The sequence below is a fragment of the Coregonus lavaretus genome (assembly GCF_964263955.1).
Source record: "Coregonus lavaretus genome assembly, chromosome: 2".
In the NCBI taxonomy this organism is placed as follows: domain Eukaryota; kingdom Metazoa; phylum Chordata; class Actinopteri; order Salmoniformes; family Salmonidae; genus Coregonus; species Coregonus lavaretus.
This window is the reverse complement of record NC_139989.1, coordinates 2,119,013-2,129,147: the sequence shown is the minus strand read 5'-3', so window position 1 is coordinate 2,129,147 and position 10,135 is coordinate 2,119,013.

Here is a 10,135-nt window from a genome sequence, read left to right as displayed (position 1 = left end):
AACCTTTAGTTATGACCTAGTTATCCTCAACCTTTAGTTATGGTCTAGTTATCCTCAACCTTTAGTTATGACCTAGTTATCCTCAACCTTTAGTTATGGTCTAGTTATCCTCAACCTTTAGTTATGGTCTAGTTATCCTCAACCTTTAGTTATGGTCTAGTTATCCTCAACCTTTAGTTATGGTCTAGTTATCCTCAACCTTTAGTTATGGTCTAGTTATCCTCAACCTTTAGTTATGACCTAGTTATCCTCAACCTTTAGTTATGGTCTAGTTATCCTCAACCTTTAGTTATGGTCTAGTTATCCTCAACCTTTAGTTATGACCTAGTTATCCTCAACCTTTAGTTATGGTCTAGTTATCCTCAACCTTTAGTTATGGTCTAGTTATCCTCAACCTTTAGTTATGGTCTAGTTAACCTCAACCTTTAGTTATGGTCTAGTTATCCTCAACCTTTAGTTATGGTCTAGTTATCCTCAACCTTTAGTTATGGTCTAGTTAACCTCAACCTTTAGTTATGGTCTAGTTATCCTCAACCTTTAGTTATGGTCTAGTTATCCTCAACCTTTAGTTATGGTCTAGTTAACCTCAACCTTTAGTTATGGTCTAGTTATCCTCAACCTTTAGTTATGGTCTAGTTAACCTTTAGTTATGGTCTAGTTATCCTCAACCTTTAGTTATGGTCTAGTTATCCTCAACCTTTAGTTATGGTCTAGTTATCCTTTAGTTATGGTCTAGTTATCCTTTAGTTATGGTCTAGTTATCCTTTAGTTATGGTCTAGTTATCCTTTAGTTATGGTCTAGTTATCCTCAACCTTTAGTTATGGTCTAGTTATCCTCAACCTTTAGTTATGGTCTAGTTATCCTCAACCTTTAGTTATGGTCTAGTTATCCTTTAGTTATGGTCTAGTTATCCTCAGCCTTTAGTTATGGTCTAGTTATCCTCAACCTTTAGTTATGGTCTAGTTATCCTTTAGTTATGGTCTAGTTATCCTCAGCCTTTAGTTATGGTCTAGTTATCCTCAACCTTTAGTTATGACCTAGTTATCCTCAACCTTTAGTTATGACCTAGTTATCCTCAACCTTTAGTTATGGTCTAGTTATCCTCAACCTTTAGTTATGGTCTAGTTATCCTCAACCTTTAGTTATGGTCTAGTTATCCTTTAGTTATGGTCTAGTTATCCTCAGCCTTTAGTTATGGTCTAGTTATCCTCAACCTTTAGTTATGGTCTAGTTATCCTTTAGTTATGGTCTAGTTATCCTCAGCCTTTAGTTATGGTCTAGTTATCCTCAACCTTTAGTTATGGTCTAGTTATCCTCAGCCTTTAGTTATGACCTAGTTATCCTCAACCTTTAGTTATGGTCTAGTTATCCTCAACCTTTAGTTATGGTCTAGTTATCCTCAGCCTTTAGTTATGACCTGGTTATCCTCAACCTTTAGTTATGGTCTAGTAATCCTCAACCTTTAGTTATGGTCTAGTTATCCTCAGCCTTTAGTTATGGTCTAGTTATCCTCAACCTTTAGTTATGGTCTAGTTATCCTCAACCTTTAGTTATGGTCTAGTTATCCTCAACCTTTAGTTATGGTCTAGTTAACCTCAACCTTTAGTTATGACCTAGTTATCCTCAACCTTTAGTTATGGTCTAGTTAACCTTTAGTTATGGTCTAGTTATCCTCAACCTTTAGTTATGGTCTAGTTATCCTCAACCTTTAGTTATGGCCTAGTTATCCTCAACCTTTAGTTATGGTCTAGTTAACCTCAACCTTTAGTTATGGTCTAGTTATCCTCAGCCTTTAGTTATGGTCTAGTTATCCTCAGCCTTTAGTTATGGTCTAGTTATCCTCAACCTTTAGTTATGGTCTAGTTATCCTCAACCTTTAGTTATGGTCTAGTTATCCTCAACCTTTAGTTATGGTCTAGTTAACCTCAACCTTTAGTTATGACCTAGTTATCCTCAACCTTTAGTTATGGTCTAGTTATCCTCAACCTTTAGTTATGACCTAGTTATCCTCAACCTTTAGTTATGGTCTAGTTATCCTCAACCTTTAGTTATGGTCTAGTTATCCTTTAGTTATGGTCTAGTTATCCTTTAGTTATGGTCTAGTTAACCTTTAGTTATGGTCTAGTTATCCTCAACCTTTAGTTATGGTCTAGTTATCCTCAACCTTTAGTTATGGTCTAGTTATCCTCAACCTTTAGTTATGGTCTAGTTATCCTCAACCTTTAGTTATGACCTAGTTATCCTCAACCTTTAGTTATGGTCTAGTTATCCTCAACCTTTAGTTATGGTCTAGTTATCCTTTAGTTATGGTCTAGTTATCCTTTAGTTATGGTCTAGTTATCCTCAACCTTTAGTTATGGTCTAGTTATCCTCAACCTTTAGTTATGGTCTAGTTATCCTCAACCTTTAGTTATGGTCTAGTTATCCTCAACCTTTAGTTATGGTCTAGTTATCCTCAACCTTTAGTTATGGTCTAGTTAACCTTTAGTTATGGTCTAGTTATCCTTTAGTTATGGTCTAGTTATCCTCAACCTTTAGTTATGGTCTAGTTATCCTCAGCCTTTAGTTATGGTCTAGTTATCCTCAACCTTTAGTTATGACCTAGTTATCCTCAACCTTTAGTTATGGTCTAGTTATCCTCAACCTTTAGTTATGGTCTAGTTAACCTTTAGTTATGGTCTAGTTATCCTCAACCTTTAGTTATGGTCTAGTTATCCTCAACCTTTAGTTATGGTCTAGTTATCCTCAACCTTTAGTTATGGTCTAGTTATCCTTTAGTTATGGTCTAGTTATCCTCAGCCTTTAGTTATGGTCTAGTTATCCTCAACCTTTAGTTATGGTCTAGTTATCCTCAACCTTTAGTTATGGTCTAGTTATCCTTTAGTTATGGTCTAGTTATCCTCAGCCTTTAGTTATGGTCTAGTAATCCTCAGCCTTTAGTTATGGTCTAGTTATCCTCAACCTTTAGTTATGGTCTAGTAATCCTCAGCCTTTAGTTATGGTCTAGTTATCCTCAACCTTTAGTTATGGTCTAGTTATCCTCAACCTTTAGTTATGACCTAGTTATCCTCAGCCTTTAGTTATGGTCTAGTTATCCTCAACCTTTAGTTATGGTCTAGTTATCCTCAGCCTTTAGTTATGGCCTAGTAATCCTCAACCTTTAGTTATGGTCTAGTTAACCTTTAGTTATGGTCTAGTTATCCTTTAGTTATGGTCTAGTTATCCTTTAGTTATGGTCTAGTTATCCTCAACCTTTAGTTATGGTCTAGTTAACCTTTAGTTATGGTCTAGTTATCCTTTAGTTATGGTCTAGTTATCCTCAACCTTTAGTTATGGTCTAGTTATCCTCAGCCTTTAGTTATGGTCTAGTTATCCTCAACCTTTAGTTATGACCTAGTAATCCTCAACCTTTAGTTATGGTCTAGTTATCCTCAACCTTTAGTTATGGTCTAGTTATCCTTTAGTTATGGTCTAGTTATCCTCAACCTTTAGTTATGGTCTAGTTATCCTCAACCTTTAGTTATGGTCTAGTTATCCTCAACCTTTAGTTATGACCTAGTTATCCTCAGCCTTTAGTTATGACCTAGTTATCCTCAACCTTTAGTTATGGTCTAGTTATCCTCAACCTTTAGTTATGGTCTAGTTATCCTCAACCTTTAGTTATGGTCTAGTTATCCTCAACCTTTAGTTATGACCTAGTAATCCTCAACCTTTAGTTATGATCTAGTTAACCTTTAGTTATGGTCTAGTTATCCTCAGCCTTTAGTTATGGTCTAGTTATCCTCAACCTTTAGTTATGGTCTAGTTATCCTCAGCCTTTAGTTATGGTCTAGTTATCCTCAACCTTTAGTTATGACCTAGTAATCCTCAACCTTTAGTTATGATCTAGTTAACCTTTAGTTATGGTCTAGTTATCCTCAGCCTTTAGTTATGGTCTAGTTATCCTCAACCTTTAGTTATGGTCTAGTTATCCTCAGCCTTTAGTTATGGCCTAGTAATCCTCAACCTTTAGTTATGGTCTAGTTAACCTTTAGTTATGGTCTAGTTATCCTTTAGTTATGGTCTAGTTATCCTTTAGTTATGGTCTAGTTATCCTCAACCTTTAGTTATGGTCTAGTTAACCTTTAGTTATGGTCTAGTTATCCTTTAGTTATGGTCTAGTTATCCTCAACCTTTAGTTATGGTCTAGTTATCCTCAGCCTTTAGTTATGGTCTAGTTATCCTCAACCTTTAGTTATGACCTAGTAATCCTCAACCTTTAGTTATGGTCTAGTTATCCTCAACCTTTAGTTATGGTCTAGTTATCCTTTAGTTATGGTCTAGTTATCCTCAGCCTTTAGTTATGGTCTAGTTAACCTTTAGTTATGGTCTAGTTATCCTCAACCTTTAGTTATGGTCTAGTTATCCTCAACCTTTAGTTATGGTCTAGTTAACCTTTAGTTATGGTCTAGTTATCCTCAACCTTTAGTTATGGTCTAGTTATCCTCAACCTTTAGTTATGGTCTAGTTATCCTCAACCTTTAGTTATGGTCTAGTTATCCTCAACCTTTAGTTATGGTCTAGTTATCCTCAACCTTTAGTTATGACCTAGTAATCCTCAACCTTTAGTTATGATCTAGTTAACCTTTAGTTATGGTCTAGTTATCCTCAGCCTTTAGTTATGGTCTAGTTATCCTCAACCTTTAGTTATGGTCTAGTTATCCTCAACCTTTAGTTATGGTCTAGTTATCCTCAACCTTTAGTTATGGTCTAGTTATCCTCAACCTTTAGTTATGACCTAGTAATCCTCAACCTTTAGTTATGATCTAGTTAACCTTTAGTTATGGTCTAGTTATCCTCAGCCTTTAGTTATGGTCTAGTTATCCTCAACCTTTAGTTATGACCTAGTTATCCTCAACCTTTAGTTATGACCTAGTTATCCTCAGCCTTTAGTTATGGTCTAGTTATCCTCAACCTTTAGTTATGGTCTAGTTATCCTCAACCTTTAGTTATGGTCTAGTTATCCTCAACCTTTAGTTATGGTCTAGTTATCCTCAACCTTTAGTTATGGTCTAGTTATCCTCAACCTTTAGTTATGGTCTAGTTATCCTCAACCTTTAGTTATGACCTAGTTATCCTCAACCTTTAGTTATGGTCTAGTTATCCTCAACTTTAGTTATGGTCTAGTTATCCTCAACCTTTAGTTATGGTCTAGTTAACCTTTAGTTATGGTCTAGTTATCCTTTAGTTATGGTCTAGTTATCCTCAACCTTTAGTTATGGTCTAGTTAACCTTTAGTTATGGTCTAGTTATCCTTTAGTTATGGTCTAGTTATCCTCAACCTTTAGTTATGACCTAGTTATCCTTAACCTTTAGTTATGGTCTAGTTATCCTTTAGTTATGGTCTAGTTATCCTTAACCTTTAGTTATGGTCTAGTTATCCTCAACCTTTAGTTATGGTCTAGTTAACCTTTAGTTATGGTCTAGTTATCCTTTAGTTATGGTCTAGTTATCCTCAACCTTTAGTTATGGTCTAGTTATCCTCAACCTTTAGTTATGGTCTAGTTATCCTCAACCTTTAGTTATGGTCTAGTTAACCTTTAGTTATGGTCTAGTTATCCTTTAGTTATGGTCTAGTTATCCTCAACCTTTAGTTATGGTCTAGTTATCCTCAACCTTTAGTTATGGTCTAGTTATCCTCAGCCTTTAGTTATGGTCTAGTTATCCTCAACCTTTAGTTATGGTCTAGTTATCCTCAGCCTTTAGTTATGGCCTAGTAATCCTCAACCTTTAGTTATGGTCTAGTTAACCTTTAGTTATGGTCTAGTTATCCTTTAGTTATGGTCTAGTTATCCTTTAGTTATGGTCTAGTTATCCTCAACCTTTAGTTATGGTCTAGTTAACCTTTAGTTATGGTCTAGTTATCCTTTAGTTATGGTCTAGTTATCCTCAACCTTTAGTTATGGTCTAGTTATCCTCAGCCTTTAGTTATGGTCTAGTTATCCTCAACCTTTAGTTATGACCTAGTAATCCTCAACCTTTAGTTATGGTCTAGTTATCCTCAACCTTTAGTTATGGTCTAGTTATCCTTTAGTTATGGTCTAGTTATCCTCAGCCTTTAGTTATGGTCTAGTTAACCTTTAGTTATGGTCTAGTTATCCTCAACCTTTAGTTATGGTCTAGTTATCCTCAACCTTTAGTTATGGTCTAGTTAACCTTTAGTTATGGTCTAGTTATCCTCAACCTTTAGTTATGGTCTAGTTATCCTCAACCTTTAGTTATGGTCTAGTTATCCTCAACCTTTAGTTATGGTCTAGTTATCCTCAACCTTTAGTTATGGTCTAGTTATCCTCAACCTTTAGTTATGACCTAGTAATCCTCAACCTTTAGTTATGATCTAGTTAACCTTTAGTTATGGTCTAGTTATCCTCAGCCTTTAGTTATGGTCTAGTTATCCTCAACCTTTAGTTATGGTCTAGTTATCCTCAACCTTTAGTTATGGTCTAGTTATCCTCAACCTTTAGTTATGGTCTAGTTATCCTCAACCTTTAGTTATGACCTAGTAATCCTCAACCTTTAGTTATGATCTAGTTAACCTTTAGTTATGGTCTAGTTATCCTCAGCCTTTAGTTATGGTCTAGTTATCCTCAACCTTTAGTTATGACCTAGTTATCCTCAACCTTTAGTTATGACCTAGTTATCCTCAGCCTTTAGTTATGGTCTAGTTATCCTCAACCTTTAGTTATGGTCTAGTTATCCTCAACCTTTAGTTATGGTCTAGTTATCCTCAACCTTTAGTTATGGTCTAGTTATCCTCAACCTTTAGTTATGGTCTAGTTATCCTCAACTTTAGTTATGGTCTAGTTATCCTCAACCTTTAGTTATGGTCTAGTTAACCTTTAGTTATGGTCTAGTTATCCTTTAGTTATGGTCTAGTTATCCTCAACCTTTAGTTATGGTCTAGTTAACCTTTAGTTATGGTCTAGTTATCCTTTAGTTATGGTCTAGTTATCCTCAACCTTTAGTTATGACCTAGTTATCCTTAACCTTTAGTTATGGTCTAGTTATCCTTTAGTTATGGTCTAGTTATCCTTAACCTTTAGTTATGGTCTAGTTATCCTCAACCTTTAGTTATGGTCTAGTTAACCTTTAGTTATGGTCTAGTTATCCTTTAGTTATGGTCTAGTTATCCTCAACCTTTAGTTATGGTCTAGTTATCCTCAACCTTTAGTTATGGTCTAGTTATCCTCAACCTTTAGTTATGGTCTAGTTAACCTTTAGTTATGGTCTAGTTATCCTTTAGTTATGGTCTAGTTATCCTCAACCTTTAGTTATGGTCTAGTTATCCTCAACCTTTAGTTATGGTCTAGTTATCCTCAGCCTTTAGTTATGGTCTAGTTATCCTCAGCCTTTAGTTATGGTCTAGTTATCCTCAACCTTTAGTTATGGTCTAGTTATCCTCAACCTTTAGTTATGGTCTAGTTATCCTCAACCTTTAGTTATGGTCTAGTTAACCTCAACCTTTAGTTATGGTCTAGTTATCCTCAACCTTTAGTTATGACCTAGTTATCCTCAACCTTTAGTTATGGTCTAGTTATCCTCAACCTTTAGTTATGGTCTAGTTATCCTCAACCTTTAGTTATGGTCTAGTTATCCTCAGCCTTTAGTTATGGTCTAGTTAACCTCAACCTTTAGTTATGGTCTAGTTATCCTCAACCTTTAGTTATGGTCTAGTTAACCTTTAGTTATGGTCTAGTTATCCTTTAGTTATGGTCTAGTTATCCTCAACCTTTAGTTATGGTCTAGTTATCCTCAACCTTTAGTTATGGTCTAGTTATCCTCAACCTTTAGTTATGGTCTAGTTAACCTTTAGTTATGGTCTAGTTATCCTTTAGTTATGGTCTAGTTATCCTCAACCTTTAGTTATGACCTAGTTATCCTTAACCTTTAGTTATGGTCTAGTTATCCTTTAGTTATGGTCTAGTTATCCTTAACCTTTAGTTATGGTCTAGTTATCCTTTAGTTATGGTCTAGTTATCCTTTAGTTATGGTCTAGTTATCCTCAACCTTTAGTTATGGTCTAGTTATCCTCAACCTTTAGTTATGGTCTAGTTAACCTCAACCTTTAGTTATGGTCTAGTTATCCTCAACCTTTAGTTATGGTCTAGTTATCCTTTAGTTATGGTCTAGTTATCCTTTAGTTATGGTCTAGTTATCCTCAACCTTTAGTTATGGTCTAGTTATCCTCAACCTTTAGTTATGACCTAGTAATCCTCAACCTTTAGTTATGGTCTAGTTATCCTCAACCTTTAGTTATGGTCTAGTTAACCTTTAGTTATGGTCTAGTTATCCTTTAGTTATGGTCTAGTTATCCTCAACCTTTAGTTATGGTCTAGTTATCCTCAACCTTTAGTTATGACCTAGTTATCCTTAACCTTTAGTTATGGTCTAGTTATCCTTTAGTTATGGTCTAGTTATCCTCAGCCTTTAGTTATGGTCTAGTTATCCTCAACCTTTAGTTATGGTCTAGTAATCCTTAACCTTTAGTTATGGTCTAGTTATCCTTTAGTTATGGTCTAGTTATCCTCAACCTTTAGTTATGGTCTAGTTATCCTCAACCTTTAGTTATGGTCTAGTTATCCTCAGCCTTTAGTTATGGTCTAGTTATCCTCAGCCTTTAGTTATGGTCTAGTAATCCTCAACCTTTAGTTATGGTCTAGTTATCCTCAACCTTTAGTTATGACCTAGTTATCCTTAACCTTTAGTTATGGTCTAGTTATCCTTTAGTTATGGTCTAGTTATCCTCAACCTTTAGTTATGGTCTAGTTATCCTCAACCTTTAGTTATGACCTAGTTATCCTTAACCTTTAGTTATGGTCTAGTTATCCTTTAGTTATGGTCTAGTTATCCTCAACCTTTAGTTATGGTCTAGTTATCCTCAACCTTTAGTTATGACCTAGTTATCCTCAACCTTTAGTTATGACCTAGTTATCCTTAACCTTTAGTTATGGTCTAGTTATCCTTTAGTTATGGTCTAGTTATCCTTTAGTTATGGTCTAGTTATCCTCAACCTTTAGTTATGGTCTAGTTATCCTCAACCTTTAGTTATGGTCTAGTTATCCTCAACCTTTAGTTATGGTCTAGTTATCCTCAACCTTTAGTTATGACCTAGTTATCCTCAACCTTTAGTTATGACCTAGTTATCCTCAACCTTTAGTTATGGTCTAGTTAACCTTTAGTTATGGTCTAGTTATCCTCAGCCTTTAGTTATGGTCTAGTAATCCTCAACCTTTAGTTATGGTCTAGTTATCCTCAACCTTTAGTTATGACCTAGTTATCCTTAACCTTTAGTTATGGTCTAGTTATCCTTTAGTTATGGTCTAGTTATCCTCAACCTTTAGTTATGGTCTAGTTATCCTCAACCTTTAGTTATGACCTAGTTATCCTTAACCTTTAGTTATGGTCTAGTTATCCTTTAGTTATGGTCTAGTTATCCTCAACCTTTAGTTATGGTCTAGTTATCCTCAGCCTTTAGTTATGGTCTAGTTATCCTCAACCTTTAGTTATGGTCTAGTTATCCTCAACCTTTAGTTATGACCTAGTTATCCTCAACCTTTAGTTATGACCTAGTTATCCTTAACCTTTAGTTATGGTCTAGTTATCCTTTAGTTATGGTCTAGTTAACCTTTAGTTATGGTCTAGTTATCCTCAACCTTTAGTTATGGTCTAGTTAACCTCAACCTTTAGTTATGGTCTAGTTATCCTCAACCTTTAGTTATGACCTAGTTATCCTCAACCTTTAGTTATGGTCTAGTTATCCTCAGCCTTTAGTTATGACCTAGTTATCCTCAACCTTTAGTTATGATCTAGTTAACCTTTAGTTATGGTCTAGTTATCCTCAGCCTTTAGTTATGGTCTAGTAATCCTCAACCTTTAGTTATGGTCTAGTTATCCTCAGCCTTTAGTTATGGTCTAGTTATCCTCAGCCTTTAGTTATGGTCTAGTTATCCTTTAGTTATGGTCTAGTAATCCTCAACCTTTAGTTATGGTCTAGTTATCCTCAGCCTTTAGTTATGGTCTAGTTATCCTCAACCTTTAGTTATGGTCTAGTTATCCTTTAGTTATGGTCTAGTAATCCTCAACCTTTAGTTATGG